General features: G+C 53.7%; 1 long non-coding RNA gene across 2 annotated transcripts in view; it reads left to right on the top strand.

Moving 5' to 3' along the window:
* The window catches only part of LOC107504715, a 21,725-nt gene extending 6,946 nt beyond the window's left edge, over positions 1 to 14,779 (top strand). Inside the window, exons 2-5 of one of the 2 annotated variants that reach the window (XR_001595525.2) lie at positions 9,893 to 9,932; positions 10,233 to 10,312; positions 13,873 to 13,987; positions 14,346 to 14,779. This is a non-coding gene — a long non-coding RNA (uncharacterized LOC107504715). Of the gene's footprint in view, positions 1 to 9,892; positions 9,933 to 10,232; positions 10,313 to 13,872; positions 14,298 to 14,345 lie in introns of those variants that run through there. The other variant, XR_004955215.1, reaches the window with a different exon arrangement.

Here is a 14,779-nt window from a genome sequence, read left to right as displayed (position 1 = left end):
CTTTGTTGTACTGAGTCTCGAGATCTGTCACACGCATCTACGCTTGAACCCGCTCGTCTGCATCCTCCCTCACCCGTTTTCTGAAACTTTTTGCCGAGGAGACGAGCCACCTGCATGATGCTAGACGGATTGAACACTTTCACTGCCTTCTGTTCCCATAATTGCGGTAGAATGGAGAACCTGAAAACAGTCTCGCAAGACAACACTTGGAAATAGAGGGTAAAAGTTAAGAACCATCACGTTTAGATGTGTAGCTGAGACCTAAGAAAGTAAGGAAAAATAAGAGTGCCCCCAATAAGCAGGGAACTGAAGCCCGTAAGAGCCCGGCCAAGACCTGGGGGTCTTTGCCTGCCTCAGAAACCAAAGGGCTAGGTTGTCACATCTCCGTTAGGATGGGAAATGACTTCTCGGGTCTGTGCGAGGAGGGCGGTGGTAAATGACGCCAACTCAAGGGCAAAATCCTTGAAAGGGGGAACCCTCGGTGATAGTGTGAACCACAAAGCTTTTGCTCAGCGGCCCGGGCTGGCGTTCAGGAAGCTGTTCTGCCTTGGGCTGGATGTTTGTGGGCTCATGGGGCTAGCAGTCTTCCTAAGGGCATAAAACAGTGGGCCTGGTTTTGCGTGAATCGGGGTTCAAGCGTATTACCGGCATGGTCTGGGAAGCTCAAGCTGAAAATTAACCATCGATATAATAAACCAAATTCATGAAGAAACCGACTGTGAGCGGAAGGAAGGGCACCGAACCTGACAGAGGTCGGCGTGCTGGTTGGTGCTGGTGGGGTCCGGGCGTGTCCTGGGAGGGCGGGAGCTCGGGTGCCGGGGCGGCAGCTGTTGGACCCTTTCTCTTCTCTGTGCGCATGTGCGTTTTTAGAAACGTATCCGTGCTGGCACAGACATGGCAACCGGCAGTGCGATGCTCAGGCGCCCTATGCGATTGCTGGTGCTCGACCGTTGTTCATCCGCCGAAGCATCGATGCCACGCGGTGTAAACTAACGCCTCCCCAGTTCTCGCCGCTTTGGACAGGGCTGCAGGAACAGCTCGCCCGGCGTGTCTGTCTGCATGAACGTAAGTATGTTCAGGACCTGTACCTGGGTCTGGGATCAGGGCCACACAGGAGGGGAGACTGACTCACGCTCCCGCCAGCTGCAGCTCGAATTCGGGTATCTTCACCGACGCTCGTGGTTGTCCAGCTGCTAAATGGCTGTAGCATCATGTGGCACGCAGATAACCGTATGACCTACCTGTCTGGTTTGGGAGGTGCGACAGTGGCTCTAAATGCTGGTGCCACAGTTCATTCTGCAAATGACGCTTTCGTAGTGATTGAAAGGGACGTAGTAAGCGAAACAGGTCACAGAGCAGAGGGCGCCGCACGACCCCATAACCTTTGCACAGATGTGCAATGCTCATGTTTCAGTGGTGGCGTTCCACGCAGGACTTTGGTTTTGCTTGTCCATATTTCTGAACTTTCCTATAAGAAACAGTGCTTTTGTAATTTAGGAAGTTCTACTAAGTTAGTTCCCTGATTTAAAATGAAATGTAAAGGATTCCCTAGGGGGCATGAGGCAATTTTAGCTCAGGGTGCCGAGCCACCTGTCAAATCTATGATCGATCAAAAACCTTTTAAATGAACAAATTAAGTTACCGTGGCCTCGCTTTATATGTAGTTGTGCATTCTGCAGTTTCAGTCACCTGCAGTCAACTGCAGTCTGAAGGTATAAAATGGAAAGTTCCAGAAGTAAACAGTTCGTAAGTTTTACACTGTGCGTCGGTCAGAGCAGCGTGGCGAAACCCCGCAGTGTCCCGCTTGGGGTGCCCATCGTCCCCCCGCTGTGTCTACGTACTGCGCACCGTGCAATAGGCTTCTCGGAGAGAGAGTCCATGTTCATTATCGTGCGCTGTTATGGTTGGTCCATCTTGTTATTTCTGTTACTCTCATCGTGTCTAATTTATAAATTAAACTTTAGCAGAGAGATGTCTGTAGAGGGAAAAGTACATATAGGGTTTGGTACCACTGCAGTTTCAGCATCCATAGCCCGTGGCCACGGGGGGCCAAGCGCTGTAGGAAGGGCAGAGAGGAAGTCACGGGGCGCGTTTCAGATTTGCGGAGTTCCTGGCAGCGGTTACCGAGGACGGCAGGATCTGCCGATGGGGTGGCCTCGAGATAACGCTGATTGACGTCCCGGGGATAGAAAGGTGCCAGCAGGATTTTGTTTTTTTGGTGTTTGTGTGTGTGTGCGCGTGTGTGTGTGTGCGCCCATGGTGGTTCTTCTCGCCCTCAGGCACATTTCTGAGAGCTGACACTCCCCACTCTGCCCGCTACCACGGGAGGGTCGCTTTTGACCTCAGCTGCATATGAAAATCATCTGGGGAGCTTTTAAAAGATAGTGACACTTTAATCCCAGCTGTAGAGATGCTGACGTTCGCCCGGGGTGGGCCGGCATCGCGGCGGTCGTTAACAAAGAGAAAATATTTTCTACCTTTGGAGGTCACATGTCTCTATCGCAAATGCTCCACTCTGCCATCATGGTGTGAAAGCAGCCTAGACAGAAAGGAAATGACTGTGCGGCTGTGTTCTAATAAAACTTTATGTATACAACAAGTAGTGGGTCGGCTTTGGCCTGAGGCTGTGGTTCCCTGACATCTGCTCAAGAAGAGACAAAAATGAAATAGTTTCCTATTTTCCTTTATAATGGTGAAACCCGAGGAGAAGAAAGCTGTCGTTTTGCATGATTTAAAGAAAAGAATGTAGGATTTAGACGCTCTAGGTTCAAATCCTGAGTCTAAATTGGCCGTGTAACCGTAGGGAAGAAACTGGGCCTCTCTGATCCTTAGTTTGCGGCTCCGAGAATGAGGACAGTCTGTGTCTTCGCAGGGCAGCTTTAAAGACGAGATGGAGCGAGGTAATGAAAGTGCTTTAGAAGCTGAAGATGCTGAGCTCGCATCGCTGCTTCTCACAAACTGCTTGTTGCTCGGCATCTCATAGATTCACGTGTAATAAACATTAAATATTTAAAAGCAAAGCAAATTAGAAAATTTGAATTTAAATGTAATATAAACATGAAGACTGAGAAAAATGAGTTATGCATAATGCATTTCTACATTTCTCAGCCAACAGAGTGACTTTAGATTGGTAAAAACTGTTTTACCAAGGAAGAGTGTATAAATAGTATACATTTTTTTCCAAAACAGAATTTCCTAGGGAAAAATGGGTGTTCGTCCTGGCTGTGGGATTTATAACCGTAGCGTGCTGGTGGGGAGCAGGGCAGGGGGTGTGCGGAGTGGTGCAGGTGGCCGTCCAGGGCGGTGGCCCACAGAGCCGCCTGCCCCCCTGTGACCTTCGAGGCGGCCTGTCCAGCAGGGCAGGAACAGAAGCCAAACCCGGGCGGGGGCGGGAGGAAGCCGGGCCACTAGGTGGGGACCGCTCTTGCTACAAGTCTGGAGGAAAAGAGGAAAAATAGGGTGTAACTCCAAAGGGCGTCAGGGTTAGACGCTGGCTCAAAGAAAGGGGGTGGAGTGTATGAGGTGCTGGGGACTGTCCCGGGAGGGGAAGGCGCCCCGTCTCTGGGCGGTGGGGGCCCCGGGCCGCAGGGTGGAAAGTGGGGGGAAGCCACGCAAAGAGCAAAGACCATGAGGTGGCCGTGAGGGCTCCGGCTCGGCGGGAGGCTGAACGGAGCTGATTTACACCCCCTCGCACACTGCCCTGCGCCTCCCGCGGACCTCACTCCATCTGCGGGTGGACGGGAGGCCGCTTGTGTGTGCTCCTCTAAACTGGAAGCTTCTCGAGGGCAAGGCTCACGCTGAATTCCAATCAGTGCTTAAAACTGGGAGGAAAAAAAGCATAAAAACAGCTACAGTTGAAGGTTTCAATAAAGCCAAAGTTCATTCTTTAAAGAGATTGATGAAATAGGAAGATAGAAAACTTTTGGGTAATAGTAATCAAGAAAAAGTGAAAGAAATCAAGAAAAAATGACTATTGGTAACGAAAAAGATCATAACTATAGATAGATCCAGCAAAGTTTAAAATAAAGATAATATGGTAACATTTAAAATTTGAAGAAATGGATGCATTTCTTAAAGAATATCATTTTAAAAACAAATTTAAGAACCCTGGTAGTCCTATAATCATAAAGCGGTCGACTCATAGTTTATAGTCTTCTCACAAAGAAAATGCCAGGTGCAGGTTATTTTATAGGTAAATTTTGCCAAATTTTTAAGGAACAGAAAGTTCCTATATTCTAAAAATTCTTCCAAAGTCTAAAATAAGAAAGGTTCCCCTTGGTTCATTCTGTGAGGCCAGTATAGCCTCGATCTCAAACCGGACAGGACAGCCTGCAAGAGAAAACCTGGTTTCGCTCACGAATATACACGCGATGTTTCTAAACAAAATACTGTGAGAATGAAGTCGGTAGTGGCCCAATGAAGGTACTGTATCATGCCAAGTTGTTCCCCCACCAAAAAAAAAATTACAAAAGCAGGTTAATATTTGAAAAACTATAAACATCTTTACGTGAACAGATTGGAGGTTGAAAAGCATGAGACCACCTTGAATGGGCAGCGCGCAAGCACTCGGTAAGATTCACTAATTCACGTTTTAAAGAAGTAAAGACTCTTAGCAGCTAGCAATAGGTTATTTTTAATGCGATGAAGACTACTTGCCAAACCTCTGCAGGAAACAAGATTTTAATGGAGAAATGTTATAAACATTCTCTCTAAAACCAGAGCAAGATAAGGGTGCCGGCCACCGCCGCCTTGGTTCATTACACCCCGGGGGTTCTAATTTTGTTCACTGAGACAAGAAAAGTTAACCTTATGTTTGCAACATGAGAAAACTTGTTGTTTACAGATGATTTTTTTTTAACATAGAAAAACTTCAGTAATATACGAATTATTAGGAATAACAGTTTAATAAGGTGGCTTGGACATAGAAAATCAGGTATACCAAAATCGGTTGCATTTGTATTTACCATGAATAGTTAACAAAAAAAAAAAAAATAAGTTTTAAGATATACCGTTTACAACAGTGATTTAAAAAATTAGGGTACCTAGGAATAAAGCATGGCCTGTCTGGGGGACATAACTAAACTTTATTGGAAACCTTTAAGGGCGACTTAAATAGAAAAAGTGCCAGTGTTATGGATAGAAAGACATACTAGGAGTTATTGCAGAGTTATTTTTCCCCAAATTGATCTACTGATTCTGTATAATTCCAATCAGACTTCCCACAGGTTTTCACAGGAGTGGGACTAGCTGACTAAAATGTATACGGAAGACCAAAAGCCTACAGATACTTCAGACGCTTCTTTTTGAAAAGGACGAGGCCTTGGCTTACTAGGAGGCATTGTAGTATTGGCCTAGGGTTAGACAGTTTGGCCAATAAAATATAGCCCCAAAAGAGGGCCAGGCAAATGCTGGAAGTGCTTATGATGCTGGTAGAGTCGTAGACCTCTGGTGACAGGCTGGATGGACACTGTATTGCTTATTCATGTAGAAAAATGTGCAATTAAATCCCTACCTTACCTCGTGCACAGAAATTAAAATCTCGATAGACCGGAAGCTGAAATGTGAAATACAAAACTAAAACTTGCAGGAAAAAATATAGAATATTTTTATGACCTCGGAGTAGAATAAGATTTGTTAAGGCATAAAAGGTTAACTAAAAGAAAAAAAAATAGATGAATTAAAAGTAAGAATTTATCTTCTTCAGAAGATAATATAAATATAAATTCAAGCCCCAAACTGGGAGAAGGTTATTTACAATAATATGACCAACAAAGAATCAGGAGTTTAGCAGTTCAGATTCTGCCCACTGCCCGTTTTTATGCTGATGGCAAGCTAAAAATGCTTCCTCCCACCCTCCTACCCCCACTCCACCCTCCGCCCCAGTTAAACTTTGTATGTTGAGATCATTGTGGATTCACTTGGAGTTGTAAGGAACAACGGGGGGGCCTGACTCTACCCAGTTTAGTAACATCTCGAAACAAAGTCACAGCCAGGACCTTGACACTGATACAGTCAACATTTCCTTCACAGCCGGCTCCCTTAGCTGCTTCTCTTCCATCCCCGACCTGACCTTAACCCCTGGCAACACCTGATCTCGCCTCCAATCTTGCCTCCATTTTGACAATCTCGTAATTTCAAGGCTGTTATATGAGTAGAATTATACAGCGTGTAACCTTATGGAACTGGCTTTTCCCACTCAACATAGTTTTTTGGAGATTCATGCAGGTTATTGCATATGTCAATGTTTTTTTCCCTCTTCATTGCTGAGTAGTATTCCATGGTGCGGATGATCCACCGTTTGTTTGACCATTGACCCGGCAAAGGACATCTAGATTGTGTTCAGTGTGGGGCTATGACAAATAAAATTGCTAAACATTCATGTACAGAGTTTGTGTGTTTCTTTGAGATAAATGCCCCCGAATTGCAATTGCTGAGTGGTATGGTCGTTGCATGTTTACTTTTTAAAGAAACAGCCAAACGGTTTTCAGAGTGGCTGTACCATTTTACCTTCCTGCTAGGAATGTATGAGGGGTTTTCTGCATCCACTCCAGCATTTGATGTTGTTACCGGTTTTTTTTTTTTTTTTTTTTTTTTAGCCATTCCGATAGGCGTGTCGCGATCTATTATTCTGGTTTTAACTTGTGTTTCCCTGATGCTGATGAAGCTGAACATCTTTTTGTGTCCTTATGGCCACCTGTCTATCCTCTTTGGTGGACTGTCTCTTCATTGCTATGTCCATGTTCTAATGGGATCGTTTTCTTGCCGTTGAGTTTTGAGAGCTCTTTATATATTCTAGATACTAGTCTTTTGCTGGATATGTGGTTTGCAAATATTTTCTACTCTGTAGCTCTTTTTTTCATCCTAACAGGGTTCTTTTGCAGAGCGAACGTTAAATTTTCATGGAGTCCAATTTATCAGTTTTCTTTATTTTCTCTTTTGTAAATGGTGCTTTTGTTGCCAAGTCTAAGAAATTATTGGTCAGCCCTAGATCCTGAAGATTTTCTTCTATTTTTTTCTCCTGGAAGTTATAGAGTTTTACCTTTTTTAAGTCCACATCTGCTCTGAGTTAATTTTTGTAAAAGTTGCAAAACTTAGGTCGAGTTTATTTATTTATTTATTTATTTATTTGCCTATAGATAAGTTGCTCCAGCACCATTTTTTGAAAAGCCTATATTTCCTCCATTAAACTGCTTTCTCAGCTTTATCAAAGGTCGGTCAGGCATATGTATTTCTGTGTTCAGTTTCGTTCCATTGGTTTATGTGTCTCCGCCAAAACCGCACAGCCTCGATACTGTAGCCGTAAGTGTTGAAATGAGGTGGATCGATTCCTGCCACTTTATTCCTTTTCAGAATTTTTAGCTCTGCTAGTCCCTTTGCCTTTGCACATATATCTTAGAATAATCTTGTCTATGCTTGCAGAAATTTTTTGCTGGCATTTTGCTAGGACTTGGGTTAAACCTGTATGTCAGTTTAAGGAGGACGACATGTTTACTATATGTCAAGTCTTTCAGTCCATGAACACAGTATGTATGGTCCATGTATTCAGAGATCTGCTTTGGTTTATTTCGTCAGCATTGTGCAGTTTTCAGCATACAAGTCCTGGCATGTTTTGTAAGCTTTACGCTTAAGTATTTCATTTTATTTGAGTGATTATGCATTGTATTTTCATGTATGTGTCCACTTGTTCATTGGTAGTATATAGAAATTCAGTTGATTTTTGTATATTTATCTTGTATCCTGTGACCTTGCTGAACTCATCTATTCTAGGAGTTTTGTTTTGTTTTTAGATTCTTTTGGATTTTTCTATATAGACAATCATGTAGTTTGCAAATAGGGCCAGTTTTATTTTTTTCTTTCTGATCTGTAAGCCTCGTGTTACTTTTTCTTGCCTTAGCACTGGCTAGAATTTCCATCATTATGTTGAGTTAGTGAGAGTGGACATCCTTGCCTTTCCCCTATATGGTGGAAAGTGGTCTTTCAGAATAAAGTGAAATGTTATTTATAGTTTTTTTTTTTTTGTAGATGTTCTTGTCACGCCAGCCCAGCCCAGCGCTGCCCGGCGGCCCCGCCAGGTGTGTCCCCCCCAGGCCTCCGTCCCCGTCTTTGGCCCGCGGCCTCGTCGTCTGCCGGATGCGGGGTCTGCTTTCTCCCCGCACTGAGGTCCCGGTTCAGCTGGCACCCCTGCTTCCCCTCTCCCCATCCTCGTGTTTGTCTGGGGCCCTTGGGACGCCTCTCCACGGGGCACCCATGGGTGTGCGGGTCGCCTGCGAGCTCAGTGGTGGCCGAGTCTGCCGGGAACATGCACGTTGTGTAAGTGTTTGTGAGGCGACTACGCGCAGGCTCCACGTCCCTTGTCACCCAGTGCCTGGCTCAGAGAAGTGCAAGGCGTGTAATGGGTGAGAAGGGAGCCGGTGCTGGCCAGCGCTGTGGGTCACATCGCACCAGGTGTGCCCGCCACGTGGCCCCAGGCGCGGTTCCCTAGGGAGGGCCACGGGCCTTAAAAAGAGTGTGGCCGTGAGTGGGCTCGGGGTTCTCAGGCTGGGGAGCCACCACCCTTCTGAGCATGAGGTGTAACCGGCCCCCCGGGAGCCTCTTTCTGGGGCGTGCAGGGGACCGACGGACGCCCTCCGTCCCAGAGCGTACTGGCCGCTGACCTGTGTGTGCCCGCTGCCTCTTTGCGCACTGCCCGGCCTCGCAGCGTAATGCCGGAGCGGGCCCCCTCGCAGGGCACTCCAGCTGGTTCCGTGTCCCAGGACGAGGTGGTGAGGCCGTTAGCGGCTGGCGCTTTATCTGGGCCCTCGGGGGGCGGTGACGGCCGCCTGGGCGGAGGTCGAGATGCTGCCCTGACGTCTGTAGTGTCCAGGTGGCCACCTCTGTGTCCCACACGCATCCGGGGATTTGGGGTCCGATTTGGGGCCATGTGCCTGCTTGGTGGTCGGGTGATTATTATATAGATTTTCCCCTGAAACTTAACTCCACAAACGGTCAAAACAGGCTTGTTTCTGTTTATCTCGTAAATCATTAGGGAATAACAGACCACAAATGGATTAAAATGTTTCTGTATTAATAATCATTTTTTGCTTGAAGCCGCTGCTGGTAATTGGTCCCCGGGCTGGTGTTTAGAACTATCTTCGGAGAGTCTCAACAGAAGGGCACCTTCCGCGTGCACAGCCGGGGGACAGCGGCCCTGTCACTGCTCCGCTGGCGTCCACGGAAGGCGCCGTGGGCTTCACGGGGCGGTTCGCTTGGGCCTCGCCGGTTGCCGGCGGGTGCTGCCGCCGTGTGGGCTCACCCTGCAGGCTGCGTCCGCCTCGCTTCGCCACGTGAAGCTGCATCTCGGTGGCGGGTGCCATTACTCCCCATCCTGAGTCCTGAGCTGGGGGCACCCGCAAATGCCCCCGAGGTGTGACGCGTTGGCAGAAGGGTGGGCGAGCAGGAGCCCAGCGCCCGGGAGGGCGATGCCCGTGGCCTTGGCGAGCGGAGCTGGAGACCGGGCTTCACTCATAAGCTCAGTGGGAAGACGGGAGGTTTTGCTGGGGGAGCAGCGTGGTCCGGTTTCTGTGAGATCGTGGCTGCTGAGTGGCTGGCGACTGGATTAGGGGTTCGGTGTGCCCACTGTTGCTATGGTCCTGTGGCCAGTGGGTCGTGGCGTGAGTCTGTGTGTCTATGAGACCGTGGCTGGCTGTGTCCTCAGCTGGCTGTGTCCTGTGGTGGCCGGGAGCCCAGAGGCAGCAGGGCGGGCGGCTGCAGGCCTGTAGCTGGGCTTGGGGTTTTCCAGGTGAGGACAGAGGACGGGGAAGCCAGCCAGCTTGGCCGCAGGAGCGACTCAGCACATAGATCAATAACACAAACACTGCCCTGCCCGAGTGACACCTGCCCTTTTCCTCCCCAGGTTTTGGAGGCTTCCGGTCCAGGCTTTGCCAGAGCCACTGGTGAGGCCCTGAGCTGCCGTCTGTCCTGCCCACTCGGTTCTCCCAGCCTCCCTTCCAGCTCTGTCCCCTGTGGCCCCTGAGCACAGGAACCGTCCCTTTCCTTCCTTCTGGGGTGCTCTCTCGACTAATGCCATCCGGCTCCCCCTCCCCACCCGGCTTAGGATCTGGGGGCTGAAACACGGGAGGGAGGGATGTGGCCTCATGGTGGGGGGGCTCTTGGGAGGGGCAGGCGGCACAGTCCTCCAGGGGGGTCTCTGGTGCCTCCAAGCCTCGGTCTTCAGCTTTCCATCTCGCACGCAGCTCACTCCCGAGGCTTCTGGTGACCCCCAGGCGACAGAGGTGCTGAGGACAGCCGTCTTTACAGTTCCCCTGGAAATGAGGTCAGCGGGATGTCGAGAGGCCACCAAAGCACGTGGCGACTGTGGACGTGGGTCGGTCCCTGGAGTGGGGTGGGTGGGGGCGGCCGGAGTGGGGGGCGGCAGGGGCCGGGGGGGGGGCGGTGGCCAGGGGGTGCCGGTGGGGGAAGGGCGTTTCCAGGAACTCCCCCTGAGGCCGTGACCTGCAGCCACCAAAGAGCCTGTTTGCACCTTCGTGCAGTGAAGGCCTGTGACCCCCCCGGCCGTGTCCGCACCAGGCGCCGTGTGCCCACGTCTTCTGCTCACAGCGGACACCATTCGGGATGCCGGGGGTGCCCGGATACTCTATGTGCCGCGAAGTGCCCTGGGATGTCCGGGGGCGGGTTTTCGAGGCTGCGGGTTTGCCTTGGTGGCCGCATGTGCCCTGGGCGGGAGTCAGTGTGCCTGTGTGGCGGGGTGGAGCTCGGAGGGCTGGTGGCAGAGACGAGCGATTCGTGTCCTGGCTGTGGACGGTCCCTGCCGGCACCGCGTGGAGGTTCCTGGAGCACCTGGCCGGCCCCCACCCCGTGCCCCTAGGTGGTGGTGCTGCCTTGGCTCTGCGTGACGCATCTGTCCCCGCCCCGCTCAGGGCCACTGCCGCCGGCTGCCCCAGCCTGCCCCGCACTGCCCAGGACGGGGTTGGCCTGGCCGTCCGCTCACGCTCCCCTTTCCCGGTTCCACTGCGCCCCCCAGAGGCCCGTTCCTGGCGCCGCTCCTGAGGGAATGCTCTGAGCCGGGGGCCACCGGCCACCGCTGTGCAGCATCGGCAGGGAGGCGGGGCTGCTGGTGACCAGTGTCGTCCCTCGGACCCCGTTCTTCTGGGCCACGCACGTCACGGAGGCACGGGCTCGAGGGTGGCCCCCTGGGGCTCGGGGCCTTGTCACTGTGCCTTCCCGGGCTGTGTGCGGTGAGGCGCCAGGCGCTGGTGGCATCCAGAGTGCCACGCGTGACCCCGGGCTTCAGTCCTGTTCTCCCTCCCTCCCCGACCGCTGGTTCCTTTGGGGCAGACCAGTGGCGCAGGTGCAGCGGGCGACGCACGCAGGGGCAGGTGGGCCGCGGTGCAGGCCGAGAGGCCGCCGCGTGAGAGCCGTCCCCAGGCCCCGCGGTGGAGGACGCCGGCGCCGCCCGCCGCCCTGGCCCGCCTGTGCGACTCCGCCGTGCCCGGCGGCCGAGCTCCCCCTGGGCGAGCCGGGCGGGCCTGGAACGGGGTGGTGCTGGGGGCCGCAGACAGAGCCTGCCCGCGCCCCTCCTTCCAATCTGGTCCGTTCCTGTTGCCCCCTTTCTCGGCGTCTCTACCCCAGCACGGGGAGCGGAGGCCTCTCTGCTGCCCTGGCCTTGCCCTCCGAGCCCTCCCAGGTACAACTACCCTCCTCCCCTCCCTTCCTGCCTTCCTCCACCAGGTGCCGGGTGGGGGACGGGGTGGACCCCTGGGCTGTGGTCACGCTCATCGGTTCTGGCCGGTCGGCCACCGTTCCCGTGCGGGCCCTGCACAGCCTGGATCACCAGTGACGACTTCTGGAGAGGGGCGCGGCGGCCTCCGCCCCCTGCTGAGGACTTGGGGACAGGCCAATGCCCCGCCCATGTGCAGGGCCTCCGCGGGAGACGTGGGCAGCCGCGGCCCTCGGGGTGCCCTGCAGCCGCTCTCGGTTGGATTGCACCCCAGTCTGTGGCATCTGCCCCCCACAGAGCTGCCTCTCGAGTGTTAGTTTTCACACGTGGGCTCTGGGCACCTGGTGCCGCCCGAGGCCAAGGCCTCCAGAGCGGGGAGCCTCCTACCCTGCTCCTGCCAGGGCCGCCTAGTGGCCACACTGTGTACACGTTTGGCTTAAGAGTGGCTGGAAAAGGATCCTGTGACAAGACGAGGATTTGCAAAGCCCCGGTGGGCACTGGCACCCCAGCCGGGTCTCCCCACGCACTGCTCCTGCAGACTCACACCTGCCGGGCCTCAGATCCCCCCTCGTGGAGCCGCCGCCTCCTCTTTGCCCCGCCCTTTCTCAAGACTGGGGTTCGACGAGCTGTGAAAGGGCGAAAGAATGCTTTAGGGGTTCAGGAGGAGAAGTAAAGCTGAAGACAGAGACCCCCCCACATGCACCCCCCCAAGTGCAGGCTCAAGGCCTCCTGGGAGGCCGAGGGGACTGGTGTCCATGGTCATGGGCACCACCCAGAGGTCATCTTGGGTCATTGCATGAGGAGGGCCCCTGCGGTCCAGCCTGGGAATGACCCAGGCCCATCCTGGCTCCCCTCCGGAGTCCTAGGCCTGATGAGCCTAACTGGGGTTGGAGGTCGGCCCGGAGTGGAGCCTCTTGCCCCCCACACAGCAGTTCCCAGGCTGTCAGAGGGGCCAGAGTGCCCAACCCAGATCCGGGGTGCACATAGCTCCCCAGCAGACTTGGGGACAGCCCTGGGAGGTCAGGCGCACGGTGCTCAGCATGGACGAGAGTGGGAGGTCTCATAGCAACCGAGCGGCCCCCCCGGGGCGTGGAGCCCCGGTCTCCGCCGAGCGTGGCCGGCTTCCTGCACACACAGCCGGCCCCAGGGTTTGGGGGCGGCAGGACAGCCGAGCCACGAAGTGAGGGGGGACCTCCTGACCCGCCCCGCCTGGGCCCGGCGGGTCATCACAGTGCCTGCGTCGGCTTCCAGCCCGAATGCGCCAGCAGAATGGGGCGGACAGTCTTCCGTCCCCGAATCTCTCACGAGACAACGGGAAATCCCAGGTCCCTGTGATTATTCTGGCCACGACAGTGCCGCCGCCTGCCCTTGCCTGCCCTGCTGGGCCCTGCCCCTCCCCCGCCCCCGCGTGCATCATCTGGTCTGGTCCTGGCGGCCCCAGGAGACTGGAGACTCGCAGGGACCTGTCCGCAGGGGCCGGAAGCAGCAGAGCTCGTTCCCGCAGCCCTGGCCCGCACGCCCCTCCCTTGTCCCTCCCGCCAGACCCAGTGCCACCAGGGTTTTGTCCTGTTGCCTTTTGCAGGCATTTCGAGTTCATGTCAGGTGATCCATCGCATTCTCAGAGGGACAATCACTGGTGCTTTGAACTTGGAGTTAACGACCCCATGTCTCACTGGGACATTCTCCTCCTCTCCCGGCCCGGGGTCTGGGCTGCAGGCCACTGCCAGGCCTGGGTCTGCAGATTTACAGGCATTAGAACAGCGTCGTGGAGGGTGGGTCAGGTGGCCTGGCCGGGGACAGGGTCCCTGCCCACGGGACGGTCCCTCCCCCGCTGACGTGCTCCGTTTCCCTTCCAGTCACACGTCCTGAAGCGTGAGGAGTTTAAGTAGCGCGGCCCCATCAGCCCGGTCCCGCTCCTGTCCGGAGTCCGTGTGCCCCGCCCTCCCGTCTCCCTTTTGCTCGTGAGGCCTCGGGGCTGACGAAGGCCACACTGGTGCCCAGTATTGGTTCGATTCCCGTTTGCTTTTACCCTAAGCGCGCGCCTCTCAGCAGACCGCGAAGTGCCGATTTGTCTCGCACCAAAGGTCGGAAGCTTCCGCGAGGCGGAAGTCCTCCGGCGGCCGCGTGACTCTTTCCTGCCTCTTCTTTGCACCCAGAGCGTGATGGAAGTCGCCCTCACGGATGCTGGCGGTGGAGGGACGCGGCTCGATTCTGTCGACACTCCGCCGTAGAGTCAGGTGGCGAGCATTTGTCCACTGAGCCATCACCGTGGTGCGTAAATGTTGGCATGTTTCACGAATTTGGGGCGACGGATTCCTGCCTAGCCACCCCTACGCGGCCCTCTGCCGCCCGGCACCGGGGTGAGGGGTGGGCTAGCCTTCTCAGAGGGGTGAAGAAAATTGACTCAGGATGATACGGTTTTTCTTTTATGATGTGTAACTTTATTAGAACCCTAAATTAAGGTCATAAAAAGGATGTTAGGTTGGACCAAAAAAGTGGGGGTGTGTACAGCTCTCGGGAGCTGGTGCTTCCCTTTATGCCAGGGAGGACATGGACCCCATTGTTTCTTTAAATAATTTTATTAGAGCCAAACTATTTAAATAATTTTATTCGTTTCATCCTTTGGTAGATGAGAAAAATACGTTACAAAACACATTGCACAGAGGACAGCTCGCAGGACCCATGACTGACAACACAGCCTTCATTTCGGCCTGGGCTGTGGCAACCGGGTTTCGGCTCTGCCGACGTTTGCCCCACGTGCCCCCGCTTTGTGGAATCCTCGGCGTCTGTTGGCACCCCGTTATCGGGTGGCTGTGGGCAGAGTTAGAGTGGTGTTGGGGGGCCTCCATCGCCTCAAGTGGCGAGACGTTAACCCCCAACGGAACAGGGCTGCACCGTTAGAACGGAGCGCACACGAGCCTCTGCCGCCCCGGCAGCCGTCTGGACCCCTTTCTAGACGGGCGTCTCCACCAGCGCCCCCGGCCTGTCGCTGCACGCATCATCCAGTCTGCAGGCACAGTCGGTCCGAAGAGGCTGCGTCAGCCCCAAAGCGAACTTACCGAT

The sequence above is a fragment of the Rousettus aegyptiacus genome, unplaced genomic scaffold (genome assembly GCF_014176215.1).
Source record: "Rousettus aegyptiacus isolate mRouAeg1 unplaced genomic scaffold, mRouAeg1.p scaffold_m13_p_17, whole genome shotgun sequence".
NCBI lineage: Eukaryota > Metazoa > Chordata > Mammalia > Chiroptera > Pteropodidae > Rousettus > Rousettus aegyptiacus.
The sequence above is the reverse complement of the archived record's forward strand: the minus strand, read 5'-3'. Positions and strand labels throughout refer to the sequence as shown.